The sequence below is a fragment of the Podarcis pityusensis genome (genome assembly GCF_964106645.2).
Source record: "Podarcis pityusensis genome assembly, chromosome: 7".
In the NCBI taxonomy this organism is placed as follows: Eukaryota; Metazoa; Chordata; class Lepidosauria; order Squamata; family Lacertidae; genus Podarcis; species Podarcis pityusensis.
In genome coordinates this window covers 77,796,056-77,812,545 of record NC_138031.1, presented here as the reverse complement: position 1 = coordinate 77,812,545, position 16,490 = coordinate 77,796,056, and the positions used below count along the sequence as shown (strand labels likewise).

General features: G+C 53.2%; 2 protein-coding genes across 6 annotated transcripts in view; one reads left to right on the top strand and one right to left on the bottom strand.

Annotated features, from left to right (window-relative positions):
* OTULINL (OTU deubiquitinase with linear linkage specificity like) overlaps positions 1-16,490 on the top strand; it is a 32,652-nt gene that overhangs the window by 4,021 nt on the left and 12,141 nt on the right. The window contains exon 1 of one of the 3 annotated variants that reach the window (XM_081015002.1): positions 11,450-11,601. The exons of 1 other annotated variant lie outside the window; for it this stretch is intronic. The gene's annotated coding sequence lies outside the window, so the exon portion shown is untranslated. Of the gene's footprint in view, positions 1-11,449; positions 11,667-16,490 lie in introns of those variants that run through there. One more of the 3 variants, XM_081015004.1, reaches the window with a different exon arrangement.
* LOC308482066 (uncharacterized protein) overlaps positions 1-16,490 on the bottom strand; it is a 75,505-nt gene that overhangs the window by 53,292 nt on the left and 5,723 nt on the right. The gene's annotated exons all lie outside the window — the stretch shown is intronic.

Here is a 16,490-nt window from a genome sequence, read left to right as displayed (position 1 = left end):
CCCATAGGGGAATTCGTCCTGCGAAGCAACTCCAAAACGGAAAACCCTTTCGTCTAGCGGTTTTTCCGTCTTGCGAGGCATTCGTCTTGTGGGGCACCACTGTATTTTGGATGTGAAGGGATAATAGAAGCTGCAGAGGAATTCCTGGGCTAGCTTTTGCAAAATGACCTGGCCAGGCTAGGGCCATTTAAAGCAAAATACGGGGCCATTGAGGGCCACTGGCAATGCAAGAGAACTGTCCTTCCCCACTGGCTAGAGGTGTGAACAGAGGCAGCAGATTTGGACAGTTGCCAGGATAACTAGGCGTGGTGTCACCGGAAGAGTTTGGGGCTTTTGACAAGAGGCTTGGAATAGCTGGGAAAGGGGCAGAACCATTTCGGCTGGCTGGCTGAAGGCAGGTTGGGAGAGATGCCTTGGACTCCAGTGTTGCACTGCTGTGAGGAACAAGCCTCACTTGAGCAGAACATGCTGTAAGATCTGGACACCCTCTATGTAGACTAAAGGTGTAAATATGTGTAATTAAAACATATTTCTAAAGGTGCGACAGTTCCCACCATGTCTTGATTCTCACAGCAACACAGACCCTTGGTGAGTGCCTGGAATCTTGCCACATGTTGAGGGTGGAGTCCAACTTTTGCAACACTATTTTCAATAGCTACCAGCCAGATACAAAATGCACCCGAAAAGATAGGATATTACATTGGATAAAATATGATGTTTCAATGCAACACAAGCTATACAGATGTATATTACAGCCATATAAGGGACGCAGGTGGCGCTGTGGGTTAAACCACAGAGCCTAGGACTTGCTGATCAGAAGGTCGGCGGTTTGAATCCCCGCGACGGGGTGAGCTCCCGTTGCTTGGTCCCTGCTCCTGCCTACCTAGCAGTTCGAAAGCACGTCAAAGTGCAAGTAGATAAATAGGCACCACTCTGGCGGGAAGGTAAACTGCTACCGTAGTGGGGCGAGGGAGGTATGGCGGTGGGGGCAGATGTCATAGGCGAAGGGGATTGAGATATGGATATGCTCGTACCCTTTCCAATCTGCGCCCCATCCCGAGGGACGAAGGTAGGGTGAGCAAGGATTACTCACCTCCGTCACTGGTGTTGTGCAATGCCAGGTCTATAGGCAACAAAACCGCCACCCTGCGAGATTTCTTCACCTCGCAGGGGGTTGACCTGACTTGTGTGACGGAGACCTGGGTGCGCGAAGGGGAAACTGTTACCTTACGAGAGATGGCGCCCCCGGGTTTCTCCGTCCTCCACCAGTCGCGGACTGTGGTCCGGGGGGAGGGGTGGCATTATTAATCCGGGAAGATTGTTCTTTCAGGGCTCTACCATCGCCATCGATCCCCGGCATTGAATGTGTTGGCCTAGTGTGGGCTCCGAGGTGAGCTTGGCTGTCTGGCTGGTGTACTGGCCACCTAGCGCACCAGCAGCCACCCTATCAGGCCTGCTGGAGGCAGTGGCCGGCTGGGCCTTGGAGTTCCCTAACCTATTGGTATTGGGGGACTTCAACATCCATGCTGATGCCACTCCCTCCTCACAGGCTCTGGACCTGGTGTCTTCCATGGCGACACTAGGGCTCTCCCAGTTTGTTTTGGGCCCCACACATCAAGCAGGCCACACACTGGATTTGATCTTTGGCGTCGGTATAGATGTGATCATGTGTGATGGCCTGGGATTCCGATTCGGAGGATGAAACAGAGGAATCCCAGCCTGCACAGGAGTCCCCGCCTCCAGGGCCGGCTGAACTGGGGCAAGGCCTAGATGCTGAAGAGCCTGCACCTGTGGCAGTGCATCAGGAGCTGGCCCCAGGTGAAGCCCTTCTGGCCCCAGAGGGGCTTGATGACTCAGTGGCCACAGGTGAGCCTCCTCCAGGGCCCAGTAACCCTTCGGCCTCTCCTGATCTGCAGAGGCTTAGGGCAGAGAGGCGAAGGGAACTGGTTGCCCCCAGGAGGAGTGCTCGCCTTAAGGCCAGAGGAGGCGGGGCTCCTGGGGACCGGGACCGCCCCTGGCCTTAGAAGAGGATAAAAGCCCAGTCAGCCCGGCCCCAGGTTGCGGGAGCAACGTCGTTGTTGGCTTCGGACCTTCCTGTGTTCCTGATCCCTGCTCGGCTTCCTGTTCCTGACTATCCGGTACTCCTGTTCCCTGCTCGGCCTTCTGTTCCAGCGTTCCTGTTCCCCGCCCGGCTCTCTGCATCGGACCTCACCCCTCTTCGTGTGGACTCTGCTACACTCACGGTACCTTACCCCCGGGACCAGCACAGTTTGCTCCCGCCACACCCGCACTCCCCCTTCGTAGGGGTGCGTTCGGGAAGAGCCAGAGGCCATGGCTGACCAGGCGGCTACACTGGTGGCTTTGGCCCAGGAGAACCAGGCCTTGACTCACACCGTGCAGCAGCTCAGTGACGCGGTTGTGGCACTTCAGCAACGCTTGGAAGCCCTACCGGCTCCTGGGGCCGACGCCCCGGCTCCTGGCAAGTACCCAGTGGCTTTGCCTGAGAAATTTGATGGAGCCCCGGCCAGCTTTCCCATGTTCCTGGCCCAGGCCAAGCTGTATATTCAGGGGCGAGCCCGGAACTTTCCTGACGACCGCACCAAGGTGCACTTTTTGATTAGTTTGTTAAAGGACCAGGCGGCCAAGTGGGCGTTGCCGCTACTCAGGCAAGACTCCCCCTTGCTGGCAGACTATACGGGGTTTTGCAATCGTTTGGAGGCCGCGTTCGGCAACCCCCAGAAAGGGAGTCAAGCCAACCGGGCGATTCGGCGTTTGAAACAGGGCAAGTCCACGGTGGCCGCATATACCACGGAGTTTCGGCTGTTGGCACAGGACTTGACCTGGAATGATTCGGCACTGCGGGACCAGTATCTCGAAGGGCTTTCGGACGAGGTACTGGACCAGTTAGCCACAATGTAACGCCCCACCACGCTAGACACTCTCATTCAACGGAGTCTACAAATAGACGACCGGTTGGAGGATCGTCGTCAGGCCCGGGGTCGCCGACACTTCCAGTTCACGGCACCAGCTTTTTCCGGCAGCCCCACGGTCACAACTGATTTAACGGAGGAGCCTATGCAGCTCGGGGCAGTGCGGCCACGCCTTTCCCCCGCAGAGAAGGCGCGGCGTCGGGAGGGAAATCTCTGTCTTTACTGTGGCGGAAGTGGACACTTCGCTCGGTCTTGCCCTGAGAAACGCCAGCCGCAGGGAAACCGCCAACCCCAGTAGCTGATGGCCCTAGCTACCGGGGGTCCCAAACCGCGCAGAATGGGCCTGCATCAATGGACTTGCAACATCTTATGGTTTCGGTACGTTTATACCCTCCAGGTGGGCCCTGGATCCTCACCCATGCTTTGGTAGATTCAGGGGCAACCCGCTCTTATATGGACGCTGCTTTTGCCGCCCATCATCAGGTGCCACTTCGGAACAAGCCAGTACCGGTCCAGGTGGAAGCGATTGACGGACGACTTCTGTGTTCAGGTGCCGTTACTCAGGAGACCCAGCCCCTGGTCCTGTGTTTCCAGCAGCACCGGGAGTTGCGAACTTTGGACATTGCCTCTATGCCCCGCTTCCCCCTGGTGCTCGGGATGGACTGGCTGGAAGCCCACAACGTTCAGATTCACTGGGTCAAACGGACCGTGCACTTCCCAGACCCATGTTCCCATGCTCAATCCGGGACGCTGGCGGCCGCGCCCTCAGAGGAGGCAGCACCCACGCTCCCAGCCGTGTATCAGGACTACCAGGACGTGTTCGAGGAACGGGGGGCAGACCAGCTGCCGCCGCATCGGCCTTTTGACTGCGGCATAGTCCTCCAACCCGGAGCGCCTTTACCAGTGAGTCGCTTATATTCTCTAACAGAGCCAGAGCGCGAGGCTTTGCAGGACTTCTTGCGCAAGAACCTGGAGCGTGGGTTCATTAGGCCTTCCACCTCGCCTACCGCGGCACCAGTGCTTTTCGTTAAGAAGAAATGTGGGGAACTCCGCCCTTGCCATGATTACCGAGCCCTGAACAAAATTACCGTCCCAGACCGATACCCCCTGCCCCTTATCTCGGAGCTGCTGGAGCGGGTGCAAGGGGCACAGGTGTTCACCAAGCTGGACCTCCGGGGGGCCTACAACTTGATTCGGATCCGAGCCGGGGATGAGTGGAAGACAGCGTTTGGGACCCGGTACGGGCAGTTCGAATATTTGGTTATGCCTTTCGGGTTGTGCAACGCGCCTGCTGTGTTCCAACGCTACATCAACCACGTGTTTCAGGACTTGTTAGACAAGTACGTGGTGGTGTATTTGGATGACATACTGATTTACTCCCGTGACCCGGCTCGCCATGAGGGACATGTCCGGACCGTGCTGCAGCGCTTGCGTGAGCACCGTTTGTACGCAAAGCTCAACAAGTGCGAGTTCCATCAGCGGACTGTGGACTTCCTTGGTCACCGGCTCTCTCCGGATGGGGTGCAAATGGACCCGGGGAAGGTGACAGCGGTTCAAGAATGGGCGGCACCCCGGAACCGCAAGGACCTACAACGTTTCCTGGGGTTCGCCAATTACTACCGGACCTTCATCGCTGATTATGCTCATCGCACCACCCCGTTGACCCGGCTACTGCGCCCAAAGACGCCGTTTTCCTGGGACAAGGAGGCAGAGGAGGCGTTTCAGGGGTTGAAGGCCTGTTTCCAGAGGGCACCAATCTTACAACATCCTGACCCCTCTCGACCCTTTGTGGTGGGGACCGACGCCTCCAGTACGGCTCTCGGTGCCGTCTTGTCTCAACAGATTGGTCCTGAAGCGCCACTCTTACCCTGTGCCTTCTATTCCCGCCAGCTCCTACCAGCGGAGCGTAACTATACTGTGTGGGAGCGGGAACTACTGGCCATCAAGGTAGCCTTTGAGGTCTGGCGCCACCATCTTGAGGGGGCACGACATCCGGTGGAGGTGAGAACCGACCACCGGAACCTGGAGTACCTCCAGACCACCCGCAAGCTGAACCAAAGACAGATCCGGTGGGCGTTGTTCTTTTCCCGGTTCCAGTTTCGGATCCGCTACATCCCTAGCTCTCAGAATCTGAAGGCGGATGCCCTGTCCCGGAAACCTGAAGACAACGCAGACACGGTACAGCAAGCAGAACCCACCACGATCCTACCTCCGGCCGCATTCCTGGCCACCCAGGAGGCGCAGCCACTGCAGGTTCGGGTGCGGGAACAGCAGCGGGTCGATGCTTGGGCCCAGGAACGACTCCGGGAGCTGGCTGAAGGGTCCAGCCCACAGTATCCGGGGCTGGTCCTGCATCAGGGCCTCCTGCTGCACCACGGTCGTCTGTACATCCCGCCAGGGCCACTGCGGCTGGAGGTTCTCCGGATGGCCCATGATGCCCCAGCAGCGGGGCACTTTGGACGGTATCGGACCACCCATCTGGTCAGTCGTGAGTTTTGGTGGCCCCGCCTGAAGGCTGACGTGGCTCGCTATGTTGCTGGTTGTGATGTCTGCCGGCGCGCCAAGGGACCTACCGGGCGACCCCCCGGCCTACTTCAGCCATTGCCAGTTCCACCGCGCCCTTGGCACACAGTTTCGTTGGACTTTGTAGTGGACTTACCCTCGTCTCGTGGCTGTACCTGCCTTCTGGTTTTCTCCGACCATTTCACCAAGATGGTGCACTGCGCTCCCTGTCCATCTGTACCCACAGCCAAGGAAACTGCTCAGCTGTACCTTCAGCATGTCTTCCGCCTGCATGGACTACCTGAGCGCGTGGTGTCCGACCGGGGCGTTCAGTTCACATCCCGGTTCTGGCGAGCATTACACCAGACCCTCGGGACAGAGGTCTGCCTCTCGTCAGCCTACCACCCACAGACCGATGGCCAGAAGGAACGGGCGAATGCGGTGCTGGAGCAGTACCTCCGGTGTTACTGCAGCTACCAGCAGGATGACTGGGTCGACCACCTGGCATTGGCGGAGTTCGCCTATAACAACGCGGTGAATGCGTCCACCCAGCAGACCCCGTTCCAGGCCAGTTATGGTTATCATCCACGGCTGTTTCCAGAGGTGCTGCCGGCATCCGCGGTCCCGGCGGTGACGGAGTGGCTTCAAGAGCTCCAGTCCCAGCAACAGCTTTTGGTGGAGCAACTGCACCAGGCCAAGGAAGCGTACAAAGCCCAGGCCGACCGCCACCGCCAGGTGGGGCCGGAACTTCGCGTCGGTGACCTGGTTTGGCTCTCCACTCGCCACCTCCACCCCTCTCGACCTTCGCGGAAGTTGGACGCCCGCTTCACCGGCCCGTTCCCTATCGTAGACCAAATCTCTCCTGTGGCATTCCGTCTCCGGTTACCCGCAACCCTGAAGGTTCACCCGGTCTTCCACAGGTCCCTTTTGAGTCCGGTGGCCCCACCCGACGAGTTCCACCCGAACCGTCCCCGACCGCAGCCAGTGTTGGTTCGGGGAGAGCCTGAGTACGAGGTGGAACGCATCCTGGACTCCCGATACCGCAGGGGAAAGCTGCAGTATCTCATTGACTGGAAGGGGTACGGACCGGAGGACCGTTCCTGGGAACCAGCGGCCAATGTCCACGCACCTGCCTGCCTCCGAGAGTTCCATGCGACGTACCCCGGCAAGCCGGGTCCGGACCCTCGGTTGAGGGGGGGGCCTGGGAGGGGGGATGGTGTGATGGCCTGGGATTCCGATTCGGAGGATGAAACAGAGGAATCCCAGCCTGCACAGGAGTCCCCGCCTCCAGGGCCGGCTGAACTGGGGCAAGGCCTAGATGCTGAAGAGCCTGCACCTGTGGCAGTGCATCAGGAGCTGGCCCCAGGTGAAGCCCTTCTGGCCCCAGAGGGGCTTGATGACTCAGTGGCCACAGGTGAGCCTCCTCCAGGGCCCAGTAACCCTTCGGCCTCTCCTGATCTGCAGAGGCTTAGGGCAGAGAGGCGAAGGGAACTGGTTGCCCCCAGGAGGAGTGCTCGCCTTAAGGCCAGAGGAGGCGGGGCTCCTGGGGACCGGGACCGCCCCTGGCCTTAGAAGAGGATAAAAGCCCAGTCAGCCCGGCCCCAGGTTGCGGGAGCAACGTCGTTGTTGGCTTCGGACCTTCCTGTGTTCCTGATCCCTGCTCGGCTTCCTGTTCCTGACTATCCGGTACTCCTGTTCCCTGCTCGGCCTTCTGTTCCAGCGTTCCTGTTCCCCGCCCGGCTCTCTGCATCGGACCTCACCCCTCTTCGTGTGGACTCTGCTACACTCACGGTACCTTACCCCCGGGACCAGCACATCATGTCTCCTTCGATGAAGGTGCCATGGTCTGATCACTACGCTCTGAAAGCCAGGATTGATTTTCCACCCCCACCCTGCTTAGGTGGCGAGCCAATTTGGGCTCACCCGCAGAGGCTGATGGACCCTGATAGATTCCGTCAGGCCTTGCGGGAACTTGCTCCCCCTGGCGACTCATTGACTGAGCTTGTTGAGGGCTGGAATATCCAGCTCCTAGCAGCCATCGATGAGATCGCACCTAGGCGCCCTCTGCGATCCCGCAGAAACCAGGCTCCCTGGTTTACCGAGTAGCTTCGGAAAATGAAGCGGGACCTTAGACGGCTAGAGCGAGCATGGCGGGGTGCCCGTGACAGAGCCTCAAGAACATCTTATAGGGTTCTTATGAAAACCTACGAGATGGCAGTGAAGGCCGCTAAGAAGTCCTACTTCTCAGCCTCCATTGCGTCCGCTAGCTCTCGCCCGGCGCAATTATTTAGTATAATTAGGTCTTTAACGTCCCTTGAAGGACAGCCAAATTTAAATAACAATTTGACACACAGCTGTGAGGCATTTGCGAGCTTTTCTGCAGAGAAGGTCCTGTTGCTCCGCCATGACCTCCCTGCCTATTTGGATACAATAAAGGAACTGGAGGCCCCTCGACTGTCCTCAGGTCCAGTATTGGACCACTTTGACCGGATATCCCCAGCCGATGTGGACAGACTCCTCCGAGCTGGAAAGCCCACCACCTGTCCTCTTGACCCATGCCCGTCTTGGCTGATTAGAGCGTGTCCAGATGAGGTGCGGGCCGCCCTGGGTGATATCATCAATTTGTCCCTTGGCACCGGGATATTCCCAGGGGAACTGAAGGAGGCAGTGGTGCGTCCGCTCTTAAAGAAAACATCATTAGATCCCTTAGATCTATCCAATTACCGCCCGGTTTCAAATCTTCCATTCCTGGGTAAGGTGATTGAGAGAGCGGTTGCTGAACAGCTTGGTAGGTTTCTGGATGAAACATCGGCTCTCGATCCATTCCAGTCCGGCTTCCGCGCTGGTCATGGGACCGAGACGGCTCTGGTCGCCCTAACAGATGATCTCCGCAGGCAGCTGGATCGAGGCGGGTCGGGGCTGCTGATTCTTCTAGACCTGTCAGCAGCCTTCGACATGGTCGATCACGAACTCCTGGACCACCGCCTTGCCGACGTGGGGATCCAGGGCACAGTCCTTCAATGGCTGCGCTCGTTTCTCTCTGGTCGGGGACAGAGGGTGGCGCTTGGGGGGGAACTGTCATCGCGCCACTCCTTGGTGTGTGGAGTGCCTCAGGGTGCGATTCTCTCCCCGATGCTTTTTAACATCTTTATGCGCCCCCTCGCCCAGCTTGTCCGGAGTTTTGGGCTGGGTTGCCATCAGTATGCCGATGACACCCAACTCTATCTGTTGATGGATGGCCATCCTGATTCGGCCCCAGACACACTGACCAGATGTCTGGAAGCTGTGGCTGGATGGTTACGTGGGAGCCGGTTGAAGTTAAATCCTTCGAAGACAGAGGTCCTCTGGCTGGGATGGGGCGATATGGGATTGAGGGGGCAACTCCCATCTCTTGCGGGGGTGCAATTAGTGCCAGCATCGTCCGTTAAGAGTTTGGGTGTAATCTTTGATACCTCCCTCTCTATGGAGGCGCAGATTACAGCTATAACAAAGGCGGCATTTTTTCATCTCCGCCAAGCTAAGCAGTTGGCTCCTTATCTCTCTCGCCCTGACTTAGCCACTGTGATCCACGCGACGGTCACCTCCAGATTGGATTATTGTAACTCGCTCTACGTGGGGCTGCCCTTGAGACTGACCCAGAATCTCCAGCGGGTGCAGAATGCCGCGGCGAGACTCCTTATGGGGTCTTCGCTGCGAGATCATATTCATCCGGTACTATACCAGCTGCACTGGCTCCCGGTGGAGTACAGGATCAGGTTTAAGGTGCTGGTTTTAACCTTTAAAGCCCTATACGGCCTAGGACCCTCGTACCTACGGGACCGCCTCTCCTGGTATGTCCCACAGAGAAATTTACGGTCTGCAAATAAAAACATCCTGAAGATCCCAGGCCACAGAGATGTTAGGATGGCCTCAACTAGAGCCAGGGCTTTCTCGGCCGCGGCTCCAATCTGGTGGAATGCTCTGTCACAAGAGACTAGGGCCCTGCGGGACCTGACATCTTTCCGCAGGGCCTGCAAGACAGAGCTGTTCCACCAGGCCTTTGGTCAGGGCGCAGCCTGATCCCCTCCTCTGGCAATCTGCACAGAATTTTGCTTAATGGTTGCCATCAATTTGATTTTAATTAATTTTATAATGAATGTTTTTAGAATGCTGGATTATTTTGATTGTTGTTAGCCGCCCTGAGCCCAGCTTCGGCTGGGGAGGGCGGGATATAAATAAAATTTATTATTATTATTATTATTATTATTATTATTATTATTCCGTGCGCTGCTCTGGTGTCGCCGGCTTAGTCATGCTGGCCACATGACCCGGAAACTGTACGCCGGCTCCCTTGGCCAATAAAGCGAGATGTGAGCCGCAACCCCAGAGTTGGTCACGACTGGACCTAATGGTCAGGGGTCCCTTTAGCTTTACCTTACAGCCATATAAACTAGAGGCCAATTTCAAATAACATTTCCCACCTCTGAGACTGTTGTTCTTAAATCTCCACCATTCAAAAACCAAGAAGTTTAGGTCATTCTGCATTACTTCTGTGCTGCTTTTTGTGGACTACTGAAGCAAATGGTTTGGCAGTTATTTCCTGATGAAAATTATTTGGGCTGCTGTTTGTTTGTTTGTTTGTTTGTTTATTTGTTTGCTTTCTTGCTAAATTATCAGCATGTACAATACGCACGGGGTGGGGAGCAGTTGCCCCTCCTGGATTAGCTATCATCTCTGGATTCCCAGATTTCTTAATGAAATGTTTTTTAGAAAGCAACTCTTGACATCGTAGAACCTAAAATAATTGGCAAAATATGCAAGAACTATAATGCCCATTCATTTTGTAACAAACTAACCTATTTCCGAAAGTCAATGTGTTTACCCAACGAATGAAATCATGGTAACGACTAATATCAGGAAAGCAATTGGCCAACTAATCACTTGAACAAAGAGAAGTTGAGAAGGACACACCCATTGTCCAGAGAAGAAACTTATTGACTCATTTTATAGCCATTTTTGGTCTTCCCTGGTAAAGTAATTGCTGCAATCTAGCTCAAGTGTTATTACGCCACTATCCCCAGCTAAACAGGTGCACAACACAGTCCTGAACTGTAGTCCAGTGTTGCTCTGTGTTCAAATTTGTTCTAGATGGGGCAATCAGGCCAGGCTACTGCTTAGCCTCCAGACCTACCAGAAATGATAGACCTGTTATCTGATGCTAGTCGTATTTGGTTATGTATTTGCAGTATTTACTTATTCCTCCACCCTGCAAAAAAGCAAATCCTGGGGATCCCCCATAAGCATATTGCTCAAAGTGGCTCTTTCTGCTATAACTGCAGACTCTAATATAAGCTTTTCTTCAGATCAGGGCTATGAACTGTTCTAGTGACCAATTGGCCAGAATTCACGTGGGCCTTTTTCTGCTGAGCAGGCTGTGCTTTTAGAAGTCTTTGAGCTGTTATGTGCATTTATTCTGAAACTGCTGCAGTAGGAACAAAATAACTTTTGACTGCTAACACGTTAAGGCCCTTCATCGGCTCCTCTTTCTCATCTTGCACAACGTTTTCAGAATGTGGATGTCAAAATAGTACCATGCAGTGCATTTCACAAAACCTAGGCTCATTACTTTAAAAAAAGAAAAGAAAAACGGCTTTTCAACAAGCTGTGTCCAGCAGCCTGTCAAACCCAACACAAACATTTTTTTTAAACGGAAGGCGGGGCTGGTGAGGTTGCAGTATGGTTTGGATGCAGTGCGCGATTCTGCCGTCACAAAAATTGTGGAATGCCTCCCTTCTCAAGCCTTCCTTCCAAAACACTGCCAGGACCAATTCAAGAATCAACGGTAGTCTTTCCTCTCTTGTTTCTCGCTTCCTTGCCCTCACATCTACTTGTAACCTCGCCTTTAAAATGCCCAAGTGCGCTTCGACACGACTCCAGCAGCACCCAGAGAAAGGGAGAAGAGAAAGTGGGCTGTTACTCCGCGAGGGCTTTTCTGGCGATCGGGGCGTCTCTCCTGCCCGGGCCGCCAGCCTCCCAGAGGCGTGGCCGGTGTCGCCTTTGTGTCCGCCAGCAGCGGGCGGAGTGAGGCTGGTGTCGCGCCTTCTCCCTTCCTTTCTGCCGCCTCCACTCACCCGCGCCCGCCCTCTGAGTGCGCCGCAGGCAAGAAGAGGCCCGAGCAACTGCCAAGGCGGTAAGGAAAACCAGTCCGCTGTCAGCGGCTCGTCTCCGAGAGCTTCCCCGAGGGCGAGACCCGGGGTGAGGAAGGGGCGCTGGCGGCGCGCAATTACGCAAACAGCGGAATGCAGCGCTTACTTCTCTCTTTCTGCACTTCCCTTCTCTGTCTGGCGCGCCCAGCTCTTGGGCTTCCTTTTCCTACAAGCAGATGTAGCGGAGGGCCCCGATTCCATACTTCCAGCCAAGTCCCCCCCTTTTTTGCTGCCTGACCTGTGCGCTGGGAAAACTCGGGAAGCGCCTGGGGTTTTTTTGCCCACGCGCAAAAGCGCTCCAGGCAGGCACTTTTTACGCGTCGCCTTTGTGTATAGGTGCGCGGTTGAGTTTTGGACAAGGAAGGGGAGGGGGTGGGTGCGTTGCTAGGATTTTATTTTATCAGATTGCATGGGGGAGGGGTGGGAACATTTGCTTGTAGACTCAAGAGCGTTTGGCACTAGGCGTTACGTGCCAAAAATGGAAAATAGGGAAAAGTTCAAGGCCAGAGACATCCTTACTTCTCATACAAGTTGGATGGCTCAGCTGTTTAGAGCCTGGTGCCAAGGTTGCAGGTTCAATGCCCAAATTGGGCAGCTGCATATTCCTGCATTGCAGGGGGTTGGATCCTCGGGGTCGTTCCTAACTCTTATCATTCTAAGTCGGCAATGAACTACACCTCCTCTTTACAGTAGAAGTTAAGACTTGAGGCAGGGGTGAGAAAGAAAAGCTGTCTAAAAGGCATTGTGGCTAGAGACTAATCCTCACACATTACAGTATTTGTTTTGCGTGTGATCGAGGATGCAAATGTCTGTGGTATCCTAATGTGGGTCGCAATTGCTTATTACATTCTTTTGCGCACTCACACTCGCAGGGTAGTGTAGAGCACTGGCTGGCAGCAGAATGGGTACCTGTTATATTTCTGCCCACAAGTAAATAGCAGCTTCAGGGGGTGGTTTTAATTGAGAGGGGAGAGTTAACACTTCCCCCCATTTCCCAATCCCGATTGGGGCCCCATGTAGTTGCTGTCAGTCCTTAAAAAAAATAATAATGTGGGAGATCTCATTCACAGATATTCTACATCACATCTGATTTGGCCTGAAAGAAAGAGCTGTGTATTAGGAAGCTGTTTGCTCAAATTCATCACTATTGTTAGATTATCATTTTGGAATCCATCCCAGTAAGCCTCAAAACTCAAGTTTTGCTCAGAGCTCTTGTGTGGCAGTGGGATAGAGTGCCAACCAACCAGAAAAACAGGCTAGCCCCTCACTGGTTTTATGTTATCCCTCTCTCAACAGTCAGCCACCATTCCGTGGCACACTCATGCTCAGCCCTCATTGCTTTGGTTTGGAGTCCCCCTCTTAGGGTACTTTTTCCATCAAAGTTTTTAGTATGCCTAGAAACCTTGAAGGTTCCCGCAAACCTGCCTGAAACTTCCCTCTTGTGTGTGGCTAGCAGGATTTTGACTACATGAGGATCCACACTTGGATAATTGAGTTTGCCATTAGTACAGTGGTACCTCGGGTTACATATGCTTCAGGTTACATACGCTTCAGGTTACAGACTCCGCTAACTTAGAAATATTAGCTCGGGTTAAGAACTTTGCTTGAGGATGAGAACAGAAATCGTGCGGCAGCGGCATGGCAGCAGTGGGAGACCCCATTAGCTAAAGTGGTGCTTCAGGTTAATAACAGTTTCAGGTTAAGTACGGACCTCCAGAACGAATTAAGTACTTAACCTGAGGTACCACTGTATACAATAAGCCCGCAACTTATGTGGGAGTTACGTTCCAGGAATAGTGCCTTAAGCCAAAATTGTTTATAGTCAAAACCTATTGGGTTCAGTGGCTGGTGGGATTGCCAACATCATTTTTCACAGAACCTCACCACTTTAATTTTTTTAAAAAAAAAAAATATCAAGTGTGTAAAGCTGAATGCACACAAGTTAAATGTGCATATGTTGCAGGCTTATTGTAAATGAGGATGTAGCTACAGTGGTACCTCGGGTTACATACGCTTCAGGTTACATACGCTTCAGGTTACACACTCCGCTAACCCAGAAATATTACCTCGGGTTAAGAACTTTGCTTCAGGATAAGAACAGAAATCGAGCTCCGGCAGCGCGGTGGCAGCAGGAGGCCCCATTAGCTAAGGTGGTGCTTCAGGTTAAGAACAGTTTCAGGCTAAGAACAGACCTCAAGAACGAATTAAGTTCTTAACCCGAGGTACCACTGTAGACGCTTCTGGCACAGGGACATTCCACACAGGAATTGCAATTGAAGAAGAGCTACAGAATATTGCAAGCTTGAGGGCTGGAGCAAAAAATCAGCCTCAAGGGCAAGAAGTGTGGGGATACCGAGCCCCTAATATGAAACAGCTGCAGGATTTTTAACAGACTTTTAGTTGGCACCTTATAGAAGCCTTTAAAGAAAAGAAGTGAGCTTGGGTGTGACATGCAAATGCTCAGTCAAAATAGGCAGGCTTTTGTAGTTTCTGTTCCTCCCTTCTGAAATATCAGAATCCAAAGTCCAGGCTTTCTAGACCACTCCCTTTCTGACAGGTGTACCTAAAGCAGCCCAGTGCTGTGCATATCCTTCAAAGACAGAGATAGGGAACCTGCGGCACTCCCATTGTGATTGGACAACAGCTCCCATAATACTTGGTTATTGACTGTGTTAGTTCGGGCTGATAGGAGTTGGAGTCCAACAGCATATGGAGGGCCACAGGTACCCCCCACATAGGAACCAACTCCTAGAGGCTGTGGTCTCTTCACCTACCCCCAATAAAATATTTGAGGAGGCTGTGACCCCCCCCCCCCAGGTTGATGGGCACTGACATTCAAATGGTTTGTGCGCACACCATGTCTTGTGATCAATTATGTACCAATATTTTTTTCAAGTTAGTGCCCCTGCTCCCCACCACAGCTCGAAGATAAGGCCTCTTCTGAAAGCCTGAAAGGCAATGCATATATTTTTAACCTGATTTATCAACCTCTACACGTTACACACAGTTTGAAATTTAGGGACTCCCCAGACATCCTTTCTATTCTACACTCATAGTGATTTGTGTTTGTGATGATGTTGGAGTCATTATACATGATCCTGCTATTTGAGACTTCAAAAATTTTGGAATGGGCATACTACCGTATTTTTCGCTCCATAGGGCGCACTTAGTTTTTAGGGGGAGAAATAAAGGGGGGGGGATTTATTTCCCCAGCCCCAAAGAGCAAAGAAGCCAAGACAGTGAGCGGGATGGATCCTGCTCGCTGTCTTGGCTTCGTTTTTAGCCGCGGGGCTGGGGCAGGGGAAGCCCGAGCTTTCCCCGACCCCAGCCCCCAGAACAGGTCCAGGAATGGCGGCAAGATTGTGCGCAACCTCATCGCCGCTCCTGGAGCTTGCGGTTAGATGCCTGAAGCCCGGGGTGCGCAGCACTGCGCTCCCCGGGCTTCAGGATTCAGGCTGCTATCCGCAAGCCTTCGGAGCCCGGCTGGAACTCCCGCCGCGCTCAGAAGGCTTGCAGGTAGCTGCCTGAAGCCTGGGGAGCGAGAGGGGTTGGAGCGCACTCACCTCTCTCGCTCTCCAGGCTTCAGCAAAAGCCTGCATTCACTCCATAGGACGCACACACATTTCCCCTTCATTTTTGGAGGGGAAAAAGTGTGTCCTATAGAGCGAAAAATACGGTACTTCATTTCCAATAAGTGCATGCCCTACTGAAACCCTGGGGACGTCTCCTACGACAGACGTTCTGGTGTTTTGCTTGGGTTTTGTCCTGCTTTCACTGCGCTGCAGTGAAAGAGCACCCCCATCCAGACAGAAATCAAGTGGTAACATTGGGGAAGCATTGCAGAACAACTAATAAAGCAGAATGGATGTGTGGACAGTCCAGTATGAGTCCACCATTAATGCACCAGGACTGCATCAATAAAGACGCCCTTATTTGACTGATTTACTTCTTCCTTTGCCAAGTTAATGAGGCGAGGGAAATGCCGTATCTCTTTGGAAGAGCACATGCCTTGCATTCAAATGTCTGAAACCCTAGAGAGCTGCGGTCCATCCGTGTAATGAGCTAGATGAACCAATGGCAAAACTTTGCATAAAGAAACTGTAAGGCTTCTTTTGGCAAGGCGTGCTTTTGTCGCCCTGTATTTAGACAACTGTTTTATAAGCAGACAGCTATTGGAAGATGTTGCTTTTTGGAACATTAGCAATCAAGACAGGCATTTGCATCCATCAGTACAGAGGTAAATGTAGGTATTTCTTCTTCTTCTATCAGGTACAAACTGACCTTCTGCACTGATGCTAGCAGCAAAGTAAACTTACTGAGGGGAAACATGGTTATTTAAAGTAACCCCTCAATTTTTTTAGGGTGCCTGTCTTAAAGCCAGAGGTCATTTCTCAGGAAATGGAAGGGCAAAGGGGCTAGAATGAAATGTTTGGACATGGGTAGGCAAACTAAGGCCGGGGACTGGATCTGGCCCAATCACCTTCTAAATCCGGCCCGCGGACGGTCCAGGAATCAGCGTGTTTCTCAATGAGTAGAATGTGTCCTTTTATTTAAGATGCATCTCTGGATTATTTGTGGGGCATAGGAATTGGTTCATATTTTTTTCCAAAATATAGTCCGACCCCCCACAAGGTCTGAGGGACAGTGGACTGGCCCCCTGCTGAAAAAGTTTGCTGCCCCCTGTGTTTGGAGATGATTATGAGCTTCATTTCTGATTTTGAGTTACCTGGAAGTGATGGGAGGTAGGGCAAGCAACCAAACAAGCTTCTCACAGCCTTTTTTAAACATTCCACACTAGCAACTGTCTCCAATTTGACCTTTCAGCTGAAATGCCTGATGGTGGTCATGGGGAGACCTAAAATGTGAGATCTGA